This window comes from Saccopteryx bilineata, chromosome 12, assembly GCF_036850765.1.
Source record: "Saccopteryx bilineata isolate mSacBil1 chromosome 12, mSacBil1_pri_phased_curated, whole genome shotgun sequence".
In the NCBI taxonomy this organism is placed as follows: Eukaryota; Metazoa; Chordata; class Mammalia; order Chiroptera; family Emballonuridae; genus Saccopteryx; species Saccopteryx bilineata.
Window position 1 is genome coordinate 46,207,737 of NC_089501.1, and position 17,023 is coordinate 46,224,759.

A 17,023-nucleotide genomic window follows, 5' to 3' on the forward strand; every position below is an offset into this window, starting at 1 on the left:
CCGGGCAGCTCACCGAACCAGATTTCCAAAGGGCTTTCTTGGCAGCTCATGGCTGCTTTATTTTGCAGTTTTCCCGCCCCCTGTCTTGCACCTGCCGCCCTGGGAAGCACCATTTCACAGAACTCCTGGGTAGCAATGCACAGTCTCAGCCTGAAGCGTGTCACTCCGGAGAGGACATGAAAGTTATCTTGCCCTCTAGCGTAGACTCTCCCTGGAAGCATTTGCTGGGTGACAGCAGAGTCGAGTCTGAAGCCTGGGCCTCCGCTAGGGTTTCCAGCCCTGAGCTGTACCACCCTTTCCCTCTCCCCCAGCCCTTCTTAAAATAGTAGTGGGTGGAGGAAGGGAGGCTCCTCGAATGTGTTCAACGCCCTACATCTCCCAGCTGATAGTAGCAACAGTGCCGACCATCACAATGAGAGGGTGGCTGCCTTTTGCTTCGGCATCGTTGGAGCCCAAGAGACGTGCTGCAAGCGGAAACGGCAAGTCAGAGAGGGGGGATTCATAGGGACAGCTACGTACAAGATGCCAGGGGCACGCTGCCAGCAGCACCTCCTAGCTCCTCATCGCAGAGTAGCACACGTACGCACACCGCCACCACCATGACCGCGTCCTTCCCGGCGCGCGCGCACCCCCGAGCGTGCAAGTACAAACTTGCTTACAATGTGTCTGCAGTGCGCTCGGCTGGCACCCGTCTTCCCACTCCCTCTCCTCCTCTCGCTGCCCGCCTCGCTCGCTCCCTCCCTGTACCTGTCTCTCCCAGGCTGCTGGGGTTCCCGGCAGCGCAGCGAGCGATCGGCCGGCTGGCCGCGGTCCTCGTAGCCCGGGCGCGGCTGCAGGACTGCGGGGGGCCGCGCCGCCCGGGTACCGAGCACAAGCCGCGGGGCGGGCTCCAGCTCCGGCTCCGGCTCCGGCTCCGGCTCCGGCTCGGCCGCCGCGCTCCCCGGGCTCGCTCGCTCGCTCGCGCGCTCGCTCCCTCGGCGGCTCCGCGGCTCTTCCCTCCCTCCGCAGTCGGGTCCTCCTCCCCCTGCGCCCTGGGGTTCAGACCTCCCCCTCCGCCCACCCGCGTCCCCCGCGCTGATGCTCCATTCCGAGAGGAATGTGGGTGGCGGGCTCAGAACCGGGGCAGGGTCCCAGCACGACCCGGAGTCGCCACACCCCTCCCCCTCCCCCGCCCCCGCCCCGCGCCCCACACCCCACGCCGGTTCGGGCTCCGGGTCGCGCAGGTCCCCGCACAGGCGAGCCGGGGGCGGAGGCCTGGAGGCTGCCTGGCAGGCCCCCCTTACCTCCAGCAGATGCACCAGCTCAGGCGTGTCTCTGCAGCCGCAGAACCAGCGCCGTGACCCACCCTCTTGGCGAGCCTTCCCACGGGGTTCACCTCCCCGGGACAAGGAGGAATGAGACGGCCAAGGGCCCCAGCAGGAAGATGCGCTGCACCGCCCCGAACTTTTGCGTGGGGTTCCCACTGCCCCGGTGACCTTTCGGAGCAGAACCTATCTTGAAAGGCTGGGGAAGTGCCCTGATGGTCCCAGGAAGGAAGTGATGCAGTTCAATGAGAACATTCCACCGGCTCCTTTTAAATGGACTTTCAAAAAGATAGTAACAGCTGACCTTTTGGCCGTCAAATCAGCAAATAATTTTAGGGAGACTGATCAGGCTTTATAGGGTTTTGTTACTGTTGTTTATAAAGCTTAGCTCTCTTGAGAAGGTACTTGACATCTTAATCATGCTTATTCCTGATTATTCATGGAGATGACGCTGAAGAATTACCTTCAGTGTCTTCAGATGCACCATTGGAGTCCGTTTGAGTCTTTTATCACAGTCCTCAAGGTGTAGAAGGGACCCTGGTGTTGCCTGGTAGCACTTGGGAGAATTGTTTTGTTGTGGTTTTACGGTTTCCAAGCAAAGTCAAACATAGTCTCTCTTCACCACCAACGAAGTCCAAGTCCAACAGGATTATGACAGCTAAAATAATTGAAGCTATGTTGCAAGAATCTTACGCATAATAATGACCCCCTCGAATTTTCTCTCTGAACAAAACAGTTTGCTAGTCTCTAAATTTGCTGAATGGAAGGATTGGCTTACAAAGCAAAAGTTTCTCTTTCCCTCACTCACTGCCAACACTCCACTATTTAACTTTGCACTTTCTTTTAAACATCTCTTTTCTTCTGGATTGCCTCAAAATAATAATCGTCACGTGTTACGTAATGAGGTTTTGGTTAACAACCGACTGCATATATCCTGTGGTCCCATGGATTATAAGGAAGCTGAAAAATTCCTACCACTACTGCCCCGGCAGCTGTAAAAATGTAACCTGTTGGGTTAGGTGTTATGGTGATGCTGTTATAAGCAAACCCACTGCCTCACCAGTCCAAAACTAACACACACAATTATGTATAGTATATAATACTTGATAACAATAATAAATGACTATGTTACTGATTTATGTCTTTACTATACAATACTTTCTATTAGTATTTTAGTGTACTTTTTCTTCTTATAAAATAAATGTTGGTGGTCTGTGGATAGAGCATCGGACTGGGATGCGGAGGACCCAGCCAGATTCAAAACCTGAGATTGCTGGATTGAGCAAGAGGTCATTAGCTCTGCTATAGTCCCCCCCCCCCCCCCCCGGGTCAAGGCACATATGAGAAAGCCAACGATGAACAACTAAGGTGTCATAACAAATAACTGATGCTTCTCATTTCTCTCCCTTCCTGTCTGTCTGTCCCTATATGTCTCTCTCTGTCTCTCTCTCTCTCTGTCTGTCTCTCTCTCTGTCACAAAAGAAAAGAAAAGAAAAGAAAAGAAAAGAAAAGAAAAGAAAAGAAAAGAAAATGTTTGCTGTAAAACAGCATGCTGCGTTATGCCGGCAGCAGCCTCACACATCTCGTGTTTACTACTTTTGTTGACTGCATAATTTTCTCCTATCCTTGATTTACTCTTACCTTGTTGTGTACAGTATAATGCAATACATGTATGTAGCCTAGAAGCAATATGCCATTCAGCCTAGGTGTGCAGTAGGCTATACCAGCTAGATCTGTGTAAGTTTTCTCTGTGTAGTTTACACACCAACAACATTGTTTAACATATTTCTCAGACCAGAGCTTCATAGTTGAGCATCATGACAGTACCTGAAATGAATCTGCTAAACCAGTCTCATGTGCTGTCTTCCCTTATAGAGGCCAAAGAATGAAAGTCTAATTGCAAAACTTGTTAGACCTGGAAATCAGACTGGGAGAGGGCAGTGCTGGAATCTCGGTCTCAGTGCATAGTTTAGCTCTGCCCGTGTCTGAGGCGATCCTCAGGATAGATACCCAGAGCTCCCCGTGGGGCCAGCCTGCCAGAACGTGGTCTTCCCGATGGCAGCCTCTGCCTGGGGAGCCACTAGACCAGTGCCCAAACCTCTGTGCCTACCACTCAGGAGAAGAGTATTAGACTCAGTTCTCCCACTGAGTCCTTACCTGCAGATAACCAACTCATAATTTATGTGTTAAGAAATTGCTTCTTTCAGTTGACCTGCCTAAGAAGTGGGTCACTGGCAGAGGCGGATTACGGTCGGTTTGAGGCCCCGAGCACAGAAGAAAATATTGGGCCCTTTAAAAAAAGAGAGAGAGAGACAGGGAAAATAAAAATACAAGTTAACTATATTTTAAAATAAATAAAAAAATATTATGTACTATTAACGTTAAAATTGCACATATGAAACCAAGCTGTTCCACCAGGCTCAGGTAGGGAGGGGCCTGGGGCGGCCAGGCTGGCATTGGGGGCCCGATGAACTAGACTTCCACCAGCAGCAAACTTTATCCTCCACAGAAGGACTAAGCACATTATGGACTTTTAAAAAAAGGTTGTCTTTTTCATACACCCCAGGGAAGTGTGTTATACCTTCCTTTACTGAACAACTATTTTTTGAAAACCTACTACATGCCAAATACCATCCTAAACCATGGGACAACAGTGGTAAGCAAAACCCTGACCTGTTTCCTGCCTTCATAGAGCTTACCGTATGGTCAGGAAAATAGACATTATCTAAAGAATCACACAAATAATTAAAAAAAACCCAGCCTCCAAGAAAAGGCAAAGGTTGTCATGAGACCTTTCAACAAAGGGAGTTAATTCAGAGATGAAAAAGACTTTGCTAAGGAAGTGACCTGTGATCTTCAGAAAGCATGGCATTGACTAGGTAATAGAGGGGTGGGGCTGGGGGCTGGAACAACATGGCCCAGGTTCTGTGGAAGGATGGTGCGTGGTGCACCGGAGAACTGAGGAAGACTGAGGGAGAGAAAGCACGGGAGGGCATGGGAGCTCCCGGGGACGGTGGACCCCGTGGGGCCCAACATGGAGTCCAGGGCAGACCATGCAGGCCTTAAATACGGGCCTGGAGACATGGGTCTCCGCGTGAAATCATCAAACCGCTTTCAGTGGTGGTGCAACATCACAAGACTTCTGTTTTGAAATGTTCCCTTTCACTATAACGTGGATAACAGATTAGAAGTGGGGCCAAAATGGGTAAAAGTAGACCAATTAGGAGGCTGCTGCAGTAAGTTTAGAAAGATTACAGCATTCATTATCGGAGTGCTGGTGATGGGGAAAGTGGTTGGCTTTGAGAGACATAATCAACAGAACATACTGGCCATGGGCCATGAGTGGTAGAGGAAGTCAGGTGTGCAGTGGACAAGACCTTGGTTTTAAAGCCAAGAAAACCCTGGTTTGAGTCCCAACCCCATCATTAGCCACTTGGGTGATGTCAAGCTAGGAAGTTAACTTCTCACAAGTTCATATTTTGCAAACTTATAAGTCAGGATTGTAACCATACCTCTCGCTCATAGGGCTGCTGTGGGAATAACTGAGCTAACACAGGAGGAACACTTCACCCCTGCCAGTGCCTGGCACTTGGTCAGTACATTCAATCTAATTAGCATCCTTTTTATAGTTACTTTTAAAAAATATATTATTTTGATGTTTCTGAAGTTGGCAAATAAAGGGAAACAAGCTGTCTCTTCTGCGCTTTGCCACAGGCTGATGGGGCTAGGACACCAGCTCCCGATGGCAGCAAAATGTCGTCATGGGGCCATCACCAGCTGAGAGACAGCAGCCGGGGCCGCAACCTAGTCAATTTGTCCCCCAAGCCCAAGGGCGGCCCTTCTCCTGCCTTCTCGTCATACGCTCTTGGTTTATATAGAATCCTCTTCTCATACATCATGGCTATTCTCCGCATTAACAAGAAGTGACAAAGCACAGCAAAACATTGCAGTCGTTTCAGTCCACCTTTCTCCCCATGCCTGCATCATCGTGCTTTATTATATTTGTAAAATAAGAGTCATAGCGCCTATGTGAAATCGGCAAACAATTGCCATGTTGTTGGTTTATCAACAGGCTCTGCCCCAGGGTCTCATCAGAGGTGCTTCTTTATGGAGTGAGCACACGGGCAGCCCCGCAAGGGGGTCTCTCCTTCCACCTTCCTCCCTTAGTCTCTTCACAGGGAACTTCTGTGCACAGTATAGGGAACCTCTAAACAAAAGACTTCTCTTACTTGTAAAGATAAAGGGGCTTTGTTCCAGTCCATGTAACACTGTGGTTAGTAATGGTCTGTTCGGGTTTGAAGTGATTGACAGTCTTGTACTATGAAATTGCTGCTGGTGGAGTCATTATAATCTGCTAACTGGCAGGAAAGACAGATGGGAGGAGGGGCGTACTTCTCTTGGCAAGGAAGTCTCAGGAGAATTTGGGGTTCAGATTAAGATTCACCCAAATCTTCTAAAATGGCCCTTTTCCAATTCTCAGGGCCCACTCTTGCCAATAGAGTCCTTAACTTTCACATGAGAGGCCTAGCAAGGCTTTGAAATCATCTTGTATTAGAAACTTGCAACCTGCAACAGAGGTCCTTAGCCCTGACTTTTGGCTGTATCAACAATGTGGCTGCAAACGTGAGGATCCTAGAAGCTCTCTGGTCTCTGAGCATGGCTTGAGCTAAGACTGTGCTTGTGACGTTCTTTCTTTATGGCCTCCATTGTGATAAGAAGTAGATGACACACCCCACAGTCTTCCTAGTTCTCTTTCCTGTTCTGCAACAGTAGCCAAGATGCCCTCCTAAATTCTCGTCTTTAATAGACCCTTAACTTTAGGCAGCCATGGGTGTTAATTTAATCAACTATTAGCCACTATGTGTCTCCTTAGAATTGTATTTTAGCCTGACGTGGCGGTCACACAGTGGATAGAACATGGAGGGCCCAGGTTCGAAACCCTGAGGTTGCCAGCTTGAGTGCAGCCTCATGTAGTTTGAGCATGGGCTCACCAGCTTGAGCCCAAGGTCACTGGCTTGACCTTGGCAAGGGGTCACTCGCTCTGCTGTAGCTCCCCAGTCAAGGCACATATGAGAACGCAATCAATGAACAACTAAGGTGCCGCAATGAAGAATTGATGCTTCTCATCTCAATCCCTTCCTGAATGTCCCTCTGTCTCTCTGTGTCTCTGTCACAAAAAAGAAAAAACAGAAATGTATTTTAAGTTAAATCAAGGTCATCACTGTATGCAAACCCAACCAAGTCAACTAATCCATATGAGAATCCCATTTTTGAAGGTCTGAAACTAGTGTTGGCATGCAATGTCCTGACAGCCAGGATTCACTAAAGAAAAATCAAAACAACTGAAGGATTTGATATAAGAAGTAGATGCTCAGAAGTTGTTGTTGAGCTAGAAAAGTGACCATTAGTGTGGCTGCCTCTAGCTTTCAAGTGTTATCACTAAAAGCTGGGACTTACCAACTTGCTGCTGCCACCCAGAGGTCAACACACTGCAGCAAGTGGCCGGCGGTGTCACAGTGCCCCTGCTCTGGAGTCCTGGTGATGGCCCTTTACCTTCAGCCAGTCACTATAAAACTCCCCCTTGCCTTCCAAATCTCACGTGAAAGCATCGGCAAAATGCAAATTCACCCACATCTCCCAGGAAACGGGTCCTGGGAGATGGAATCCCCGGAATCCCAGCCCCTGCGATACAGGAGAGCTTCGAAGGGGTTGTGAATAAAGGTTGTTAGCCAACAAACAGTATTCAACACAGAAACAGACTGGGGGTGAACGGAATAGTGTTAACATTTTAGTATCTTGATTAAAACTCACAGAAATTCTAGTTTTAAATATTGAGTCTTTTTAAAATCTATTTTAGCTTGCATACTAATATTGTTTTAGAATTTTAAAAGATAGAATTTTAAGTCTATTTTTAAAAAGAACACAAACATTCAGCATTACTGATAAATTTTAAGATAATATTGATTTCCCAATGTAATTTTCTTGTCATTGTCTCCACAGGGTTCCTTTAGAAATTGTTCTTTTTAGACTGTCTGTCCCCTACGTGAGCCATCTACTCCCAGGATCATCGTCTTGACCTTGTCACTTCCATAACGACAATTTGACAATTCTTTGGTAATGATGATCTCAGTTGTTAACACCCCACTCTCGGATCACCCTCTCTGTGATGTGTATCCCCTTCCTTCTAGTGCTCCAATTGCAATAATCCTTCACAAGAACAGAGCAGTATCTCCATTGGCTGGGCCACTTTTCATAAGTGATGGAGCTGTTCTTCAAGACACGTCAATTTCATCTTTTGTAAACTGTTATTATAACAAACCATTTCTTTTGATAAAACAAGACACTTAAGTGCCATCTGCCAAAAGTTATTATAAAAATATATAAATCATACATTTTAAATATGAATGGTGTCCACTTAGAAGGGGTACCCTTAGGTGTATGTGGTACGTTATTTGCATTAACCACTAGGGGCAGCTCGGTGACTACTGATCCGACCCTTTTTGTTACAATTGTTGTCTGCCATCGCTTTTATAGTTGTTCCTCTGAAACTGGTTTAAAATTCATGTTTCATCATTATAGTCACCTCCTTGCATTTATCCCCACCTTCCTTCCCTCTCATTTTGTTATATACACTTGGCTAAATCACATACTTTGTTAAATTCAACCCCACCTACTTTGTGCCTGCACTCACACGGCCTAACTGGGCTGGAGAAAAACTCAGACATGCTCATTGGTCTTTGCATTCCCAATCACTAAAACAAATGCCCCTGAATATTCTGTTTCTCAAATCAATACCCTGTCTTACTTTCCTAAACAAATTTCATACTTTATCTTGTTTCATCAAATGCTCAACATCTTTCCCCACATTGAAATTTTTAACTGCTAACCTTTTCTCTTATTTCCCTTGAATGTTTTAAGCCATCAAATGAGTTGCCATTAGCTTCCACACCACTATCAAGGCTATCTGAAAAACGTAAATAGTCAGTGAATCTGGTTGAAAGGTATGTGGGAGTTCTAATCTTGAAACTTATCTCTGGGTTAAAATATATATATTTTATATGTTTGTGTGTGTGTGTGTATATATATGTATATATATGTATGTGTGTGTGTGTGTGTGTGTGTATATATATATATAAATAAATCTAGCCTGACCTATGATGGCACAGTGGATAAGGCATTGACCTGGAATGCTGAAGTCACTGGTTCAACCCAGGGCTTGCCCAGTCAAGGCACATAAGAGAAGCAACTATGAGCTGATGCTTTTTTCTTCTTCCCCCAACCTCTAACCTTTCTCTCTCTCTTTCTTCTCTCTTTAAAATCAATAAATAGTCTTTTTAAAAAAAAATTCTATTATTCATTGGCTCCACTGCTACCAGCTGGACCATCATGTCTTAACTTCCGGCTATTCTTTATGGTAGAACCAGATAAATCGTGTTCCAGCATAAATCAGATGTTGTCACTCCATTGCTCAATACTATCAGCAGCACTCCACCCTCCTTAGAGACTGGAGTTGTCTGTGATCTCGAAGTCCTGCATGAGTTGACCCCACCTCCCCATGATCTCTCTAGTATAAACTACAGTTCTTCCCTTCCTCACTGCATGGCAGCCACAAGCGCTCCTCGATGTCCCTACTGGTTACTAGGCAAGCTCCTGCTTCGGAGTCTTCTCCTATAATACTTCTTCCAAGAAATTTAATTCTGAAAATTATTCACAGGACTTACATCTTCACTTTTCCCCAGGTCTTTTATCATCTATCACCTTCTCAGTGAAGTCTCTTACATGCCCTGTATAGAACTAAAATACCCTTTACTCCACCTTGAACTTTTTATTTTCTCCACTTTGTTTCTTTGTTTTTTGTTTGTTTGTTTGTTTGTTTTTACAGAGACAGAGATAGACAGGGACAGACAGACAGGAACGGAGATGAAAAGCATCAATCATTAGTTTGCGATTTTTTTTTTAATTTTTTTTTTCCTGAAGTTGGAAACGGAGGCAGTCAGACAGACTCCCGCATGCGCCCAACCGGGGTCCACCTGGCATGCCCACCAGGGGGTGATGCTCTGCCATCTGGGGCGTTGCTCTGTTGCAACCAGAGCCATTCTAGCGCCTGAGGCAGAGGCCATAGAGCCATCCTCAGTGCCGGGCCAACTTTGCTCCAATGGAGCCTTGGCTGTGGGAGGGGAAGAGAGAGACAGAGAGGAAGGAGAGGGGGAGGGGTGGAGAAGCAGATGGGCGCCTCTCCTGTGTGCCCTGGCCGGGAATCGAACCCAGGACTCCTGCACGCTAGGCCGATGCTCTATCACTGAGCCAACCGGCCAGGGCCCATTGCGACTTCTTAGTTGTTCATTGATTGCTTTCTCATATGTGCCTTGACTGTGGGCCTACAGCAGACCGAGTAACCCCTTGCTGGAGCCAGCGACCTTGGGTCTAAGCTGGTGAGCTTTTTGCTCAAGCCAGATGAGCCTGCGCTCAAGCTGGCGACCTCAGGGTCTAGAACCTGGGTCCTTCCGCATCCCAGTCTGACGCTCTATCCACTGCGCCACCACCTGGTCAGGCTGTTTTATTTTTCCTCCAGCACTTAACACCAACATTGTATATATTTTCTTTACTTATCCAGTCTGTTTTCTGTCTACCCTGGAATGTAAGCTCCATGAGGGCAGATAGTTCTGTCCGTTAACTCTTACATCCTCAGCATTTAAAATAGCCTCATTAAAAGTACTCAATAAATATTTGTTGAATAAATGAATGACTAATGTAGCACTCTTACTATAACTTGTGGAATTCTACAGATCATCAATTATACTGTCATGCTGTTATCCAAATCTCCAGGACTTCTAAATCCCCAATGGACCATAAACACAGGATAATCTCATGTTCCATGATGTCAAGTAGCAGAATAAGATATTTTTCTTTCTCTTCAGTGGGTACTGCTATCTTTTCTTCTTGGTCCACAATTTTGTAACTATTCCAAAGCCCTTCTGTCCATGTGCTTTGGGCTCTGGTTTGTATATATATATAGTTTTATGTCTGAACTGGCTCCTGATAAGTAGACATTTCTGAAACCTCCCAATAAAATTACTCCTGAGGTTGTGTGCTCTTCTCATATTTTCCTAGGGTTTATGTCATAGTCTAGACATATTGGAGTCTTTTCTCTGTCCTTCATCATATATTAATGTCACATTCCCTTTTTCTATCCTTATCTCTCTATTTTTCAAAGGATCATCCAGATACTTTAAAAATTAATTGCATAAGCTGCCACCATTCTGCCTTGCTTGTGTCTAATGCCTCTTCTAAATTCTGTTTTGAACTGAGCTTTTGTTTACAAGATAACTGTGCCAAGAATGACATCAAGTTGTAGATGCGTTCGCAAGGGGAAGAGATCATGTGCGCTGAAGAACTTCTTAATTGGAGTCCTACAAAGAGCATTCCAGAATGGCTGAATGAGCTCACTGGCACACACAGTTTTATTGGCCACTTGGAAATACTTCAAGGAGCCTCTCCAAATGGAAAAGGGGTTCTTATTTGTGCGTTTCTTCTTCCTGGTTTATTTCATTGCCCATCCAGCTGGAACATTTGTGAGAAGTCATCATCAGAATTAAGTTTCTGTGTGAACACGTGCTCATGTAGACTCATTATGATGCGAGCAGCAGAAAAGCCCGCTGAAACAGCAAAACAACAAAGAAGATGTATCAGCTCATGGACGTCTGAAAGGCCGGGTTTCGAGATTAACCCAGAGTTTCCGCTGAGGATTTATTGTGTGTTTTTTGGGTTTTTTTTCTCTCTATTCTGCTGCTCACATGTTGGCTTCGTTAGTTCTACGGCTGATTCCCGTGTGGTTGTTAAATAGTTATCAGCAAAAATTGAGCCACACGTTTCTTGGTTCACTCATTAAGGAAAAACAACAACAACTTGCATCTAAAAGTTTCAGGCAAAAGTCCTAAAGTTTATCCAAATTGGACTTAGGTTATATGCCAACGCCTTCTCCCAAACCAGTAACTGTGGCCAAAGGAATAAAATATTCTCATTGTTTTAGCCAATCAGGATCTATCTTAGGTACTAAAGTCGAAATAATATTTTCCCACAGCAAATGGTCAATGTGAGCAAAATGTTGATATCTCTATTTGTCCAAGTCCCCAAAAGAAATAGAGGTTGCACATGTTAGATTAGGGTAATTTGAGGTGACATGTATTTGTTTTGTTTTATTCAAAGAGTCAAATTCCAAAGGTGTGGATGGGTGCCTTGGAACCCAAAGGCTTAGATAGCACAGGAACTTGGAAAGGGGGGAGGAGAGGCCCCTGGGACCTGGAAGAGGACTTGGTTGGAAGGCACAGGGGAGTTAGTTCTGTATAGTATTCTTGTGGAAAGGAGCGGTGACCCATTAGGAACATGAGTAACCTCAGAGGTGATTGGGAGGGAACTAAGGAGATCAATAATATTCTAGTCTTGTTTTTTCCTGTTCCTATTGGGGCTCCTCATTGACCAAACCCAACCTGAGCATGCAGGAGCCCTGCTAATGTCACCATACTGGTCAGCCTTCCAGGGCAGAGTGGAAAAGGGCAGAGAATAGAGTTGGAGGAAAAATAGATTCAGAATTGGAATCAAAATTTGGGTACCATAAGAAGAAGGCGGTAGGGAATAAGAAACCCTGGGGAGAGAGCCAGCCAGTGTTTCCTCCGGACTGGAAGTAGCAGGTTTACTAATCTTTTTTTTTTTTTTTTTTGTATTTTTCTGAAGCTGGAAACGGGGAGAGACAGTCAGACAGACTCCCGCATGCCCCCGACCTGGATCCACCCGGCACGCCCACCAGGGGCAATGCTCTGCCCACCAGGGGGCGATGCTCTGCCCCTCCGGGGCGTCGCTCTGCCACAACCAGAGCCACTCTAGCGCCTGGGGCAGAGGCCAAGGAGCCATCCCCAGCGCCCGGGCCATCTTTGCTCCAATGGAGCCTCGGCTGCGGGAGGGGAAGGTTTACTAATCTTACTAAGAATTCTTAAGATACTTAGAGTAATACCATATATTCCAAAAAGCAGCCAAGCTTCTTTAAAGTACTTACAATATCACATATTTGTATATGAGAATTCACCTAACACAATGATTAGAATTATGAACCAACTATTTATCTTAAATTAACTATATTTATTGTCATTATCTATATCAACTGCTACAGAAAAAACATCAGCAAATTGATTCGACATACTGCTTAACTTCCAGAAAACTTCCCAGACCCCCCACCCAAAAATATTTTGTATATAAAAGATTATCATGTGGATGATAGAGACCTCCTATTCCTTACCTTTCTTGAGCATCAAATAAGAGAAAAATGCATACTATTAATGAGATATTTAGATTAAATACAGGAAGAATTACTTGAAAGTAGTATATGTTAAGCTCCGAAGTTTTTACCTCTGATATGTCATAGGTGAAAGCTACAATGACTGAGACTGAACACAGAGGCTGAGAAGAATCAATCATAAATCACAAGTATTGCACTTGAACGACAAGAAGAATGATGTTGTCCTTTAACCAAAAATATTTGCCTCTTTTGCTTTCTCCTTCATTTAATTTCTCTGGATACCACCTCCACCCCCATTTCTCTATTTCCCATCTTATCCAATTTCTTCCTACTGCAGCGGAAACTCTGACTTTCTTCACCAGGTCACTATGCCATAAGACAATTCCAGGAAACATCTTCCATGCCGCCTCCACTTTGTCTCTTTCTGTCCTATTCCTTACATTTTCAGGCACTGATTTTGGGGTTTTTTTTTTTTTTTTTTTTTTTTTATTGTTCTTCTAGCTCATCTGCTATTCTTGGCCAGCCTTCTTCCCTCCCATTTCTGTTGTTGTTTCTTATTGGGTCTAGGTTATTGTCCTGAAGAATTATTATGTCCAAGTTATTGCTTAATGCAGTCCATAGATCATTTTAAATCCTACTTATTTTGAAGGAGGCCAACATAATACAAACAAAGGAGTGCTTGTTTACAAACTATCTGATGCGCTTTTCGATCTCAGTTCCCCAAAGTGGTACCAGCTAAAATACGAATAGGCTATTTAAATAAACTCAGAATTAAGGGACACCAGATAAGATTTTTTTTTAATGGCTGAGATTAACTTGTGGGCAGCTGTTAAAAAAAAAATAGATTGTCTTAAAGGTTTTGGTGTCCTGAAAGAGAAATCTGATTCATCCTGAGTGTTAGTCTAAGTCTTCCTAGATTGCAGGGAACTTTGCTCTTGGGCAGCAACCTTGACACTAGAAGTCATAGCTTCCGCCAGAAAGTTTATTCAAACTCCTTAGGAAGAGTCCTATGGTTTGCTTTTCCTTCCTTGCCCCACCTCCTTACAGTCTTAGGCGAACTGACAGATAGCACCCCAGTCAGGCTGCTAGAGGGCACAGTGAGGTGGAAAAGAGAACTAGGAGTGCCACCTGGTGTCTTTGCGCCGTACACATACGGACCTTCAGTTTACTTCCCCTTCCAGCCTCTCCAGCCCTGCTCTCTTGACCTGTCTGACTCTGAGGCAGGACCCCGGTGAGCTACCTGGTTTGCTCTATAGAAACCACAAAGTGTATTCTTGAGATGGCTTTTCTTGTTGGCTTCATTTGTCAACATACACCTTTCAGTCTTCCAGAAATCTTCTTCCAGAAGCCTTTCCTATGCTAAAGATACTTTCTCCTAGCTGTCCCATTTTTGTGCTTATTCGTTTTTTGAGCTTCTAGTCTTTTATTTCATTGATGTATCAGTATGGCTGGGAGTCAAGTGCATGTACTGTTTGCTACCTTAAATCAGATGCTTCTTTCCTGTTATATTAATAAGATACTCTTTGTCACTTTATACATTTTACTTTACTGTAAAATTTTTTTTACCTTTTTTTTTTAAAGATTTTATTTATTCATTTTAGAGAGAGGGGATGAGAAAGAAAAGGTGGGGAAGAGCAGAAAGCATCAACTCCCATACTCCCATACATCAACCCAGGCAAGCCCAGGGTTTTTTTTTGTTTGTTTTTTTTTAATGTTTTTTTTTATTATTTATTTATTTTTACAGAGGCAGAGATAGACAGGAACAGACAGGAACAGAGAGAGATGAGAAGCATCAATCATTAGTTTCTCGTTGCGCGTTGCGATTTCTTAGTCATTGATTGCTTTCTCACATGTGCCTTGACCGTGGGCCTTCAGCAGACTGAGTAACCCCCTGCTGGAGCCAGTGACCTTGGGTCCAAGCTGGTGAGCTCTTTGCTCAAGCCAGATGAGCCCGCGCTCAAGCTGGCAACTCGGGGTCTCGAACCTGGGTCCTTCCGCATCCCAGTCCGATGCTCTAGCCACTGCGCCACCACCTGGTCAGGCAAGCCCAGGGTTTTGAACCGGCAACCTCAGCGTTCCATGTCAACGCTTTTACGCACTACACCACCGCAGGTCAGGCTGCAAAAATTTTTTTAAAAAGTAGGGAAGTGAATAGAATTCCCATATACCCATCACTAAATTTTAACAATATGTAATATTTTGCAATATTTGCTTTATCCAACATTTTAAACATTTTTTCTTTTCATAAAGTGAAATCTTTTTTTTAAGACTTTATTATTCATTTTAGAGAGGAGAGAAGGAGGAGAGGGAGAGAGAAAGAGAGAGAAGAGAGGAGGAGCAGGAAGCATCAACTCCCCTATGTGCCTTGACCAGGTAATCCCAGGGTTTTGAACCAGCAACCTCAGCATTCCAGGTTGATGCTTTATCCACTGTGCCACCACAGGTCAGGCTGAAATCTTTTTTTTTTTATTGATACAATATTTTTTATTTATTTAAAACTATGGTTAACATGTGTTTTTATTTTCCCTGTCTCTCTCTTTTTAAAAGGGATCCAATATTTTCTTCTGCATCTGGGCTGCAAACCCTAAAGTGAAATCTTAGATGTCCTAAGTTATTTCAACTTTACATACTTGAGTAAACATCTCTAAAGAAAAAAAAAAGACTTTTTTTTTTTACTTAACTGCAAGTCTTTCTGTGGATATATGTTTCCTTTATTCTTGGATAAAAAGCTAGGAGTGATGTGTTATTGTTATATTGTAAGTTTATTTTTTAACTTTTTAAAGAAACTATCAACCAGCAAGATTTTATTTTTTTATCCACTCTGTGGATCTCAATTCTAATTGACATGTTTAGAATTTTGCTGTTCAATTACAGGAGCTACTAGCTGCAAAGAGCTATCGAACATTTGAAATGGGCCTTGTCTGAATATGTGCTTCAAGTGAAAAATCCATACTGGGTTTTTGTTTTTTTTTTTTCATTTTTCTGAAGCTGGAAACAGGGAGAGACAGTCAGACAGACTCCCGCATGCGACCGACCGGGATCCACCCGGCACGCCCACCAGGGGGCGATGCTCTGCCCACCAGGGGGCGATGCTCTGCCCATCCTGGGCGTCGCCATGTTGCGACCCTCCTGGGTGTCGCCATGTTGCGACCAGAGCCACTCTAGCGCCTTGGGGCAGAGGCCACAGGGCCATCCCCAGCGCCCAGGCCATCTTTGCTCCAATGGAGCCTTGGCTGCGGGAGGGGAAGAGAGAGACAGAGAGGAAGGCGCGGCGGAGGGGTGGAGAAGCAAATGGGCGCTTCTCCTATGTGCCCTGGCCGGGAATCGAACCCGGGTCCTCCGCACGCTAGGCCAACGCTCTACCGCTGAGCCAACCAGCCAGGGCCATACTGGCTTTTAAAGACAGTTCTCCAGAAGAATGTGATATATTTTATTAATTATTTTTATATTGGTTGCATGTTGAAACAAGAATATTTTGGATATAAGGAGTTCTTTTTATGTTATAATGTAGCTGCTAAAAATTTTCAAATAACAAACGTAGCTTACAGCATATTTCTATTGGCAGTGTTAGGTTATAGCATTAACATTTACTGTAATTATTTATGTAGTTGGTTTAAGTCTGCCATCTTGTTGTTTGTTTTCTATCTGTTCCTCTCTATTACTTATATTTCTGTTCAGTGTTTTTCATAGTTCTCAGATGGTTGCTCCTTAGGTGAGGGGTATATTACTAGAATTTTTAGTTGTAATTATCAGGAGGGATGGAGTGCATTGAACTTACTACATTCCCATTTCAGCACTGGAACAAGCATAATTACATTTTAAGAATAGAACAATTCTAGGTTACCTACTTACTTATTTATTTATTATTTAAGTGAGAGGCAGAGAGGCAGAGAGGCAGAGAGACAGATTCCTGCTTGTGTCCCTACCGGCATCCACCCAGCAAGCCCCTATCCAGCGATGCTTGCCTATCTGGGGCCATTGCTCCGTTGCTCGGTAACCCAGCTATTTTTAGCGTTTGAGGAGAGGCCACGGAGTCATCCTTGGTTGCTGGGGCCAACTTTCCTCCAACCATGGCTGTGGAAGGGGAAGCGAGAGAAAGAGAAAAGGGGGAGGGGTGGAGAAGCAGATGATGGCTTCTCCTGTGTGTCCTGACCGGGAATCTAACCCAAGAGATCCACACACTGGGCCGATGCTCTACCACTGAGCCAACCAGCCAGGGTAGCTTTACTACTTATTTTAATTTACCAAGTTACTAACGCTACCTAATACAGAACTCTACTATCCTTGTGTAGTAGTGTAGTATTAACTCCACCTACCAAAAATAAATAAATATGTCACTTGTACCAGTGAATGCTATACCTTGTTTGGAATAAAGGGTTTATGCCAGTGGTTCTCAACCTTTCTAATGCCGTGACCCCGCAATACAGTT

The 17,023-nt window shown here is 44.6% G+C and overlaps 2 protein-coding genes across 3 annotated transcripts in view; both read right to left on the reverse strand.

The window, feature by feature from the left end:
* Positions 1-1,013, reverse strand: part of SYNE1 (spectrin repeat containing nuclear envelope protein 1) — a 445,623-nt gene extending 444,610 nt beyond the window's left edge. For both annotated transcript variants that reach the window (XM_066248218.1, XM_066248216.1), the window contains exon 1: positions 748-1,013. The gene's annotated coding sequence lies outside the window, so the exon portion shown is untranslated. The remainder of the gene's footprint in view (positions 1-747) is intronic.
* Positions 1-17,023, reverse strand: part of FBXO5 (F-box protein 5) — a 295,980-nt gene that overhangs the window by 89,540 nt on the left and 189,417 nt on the right. The gene's annotated exons all lie outside the window — the stretch shown is intronic.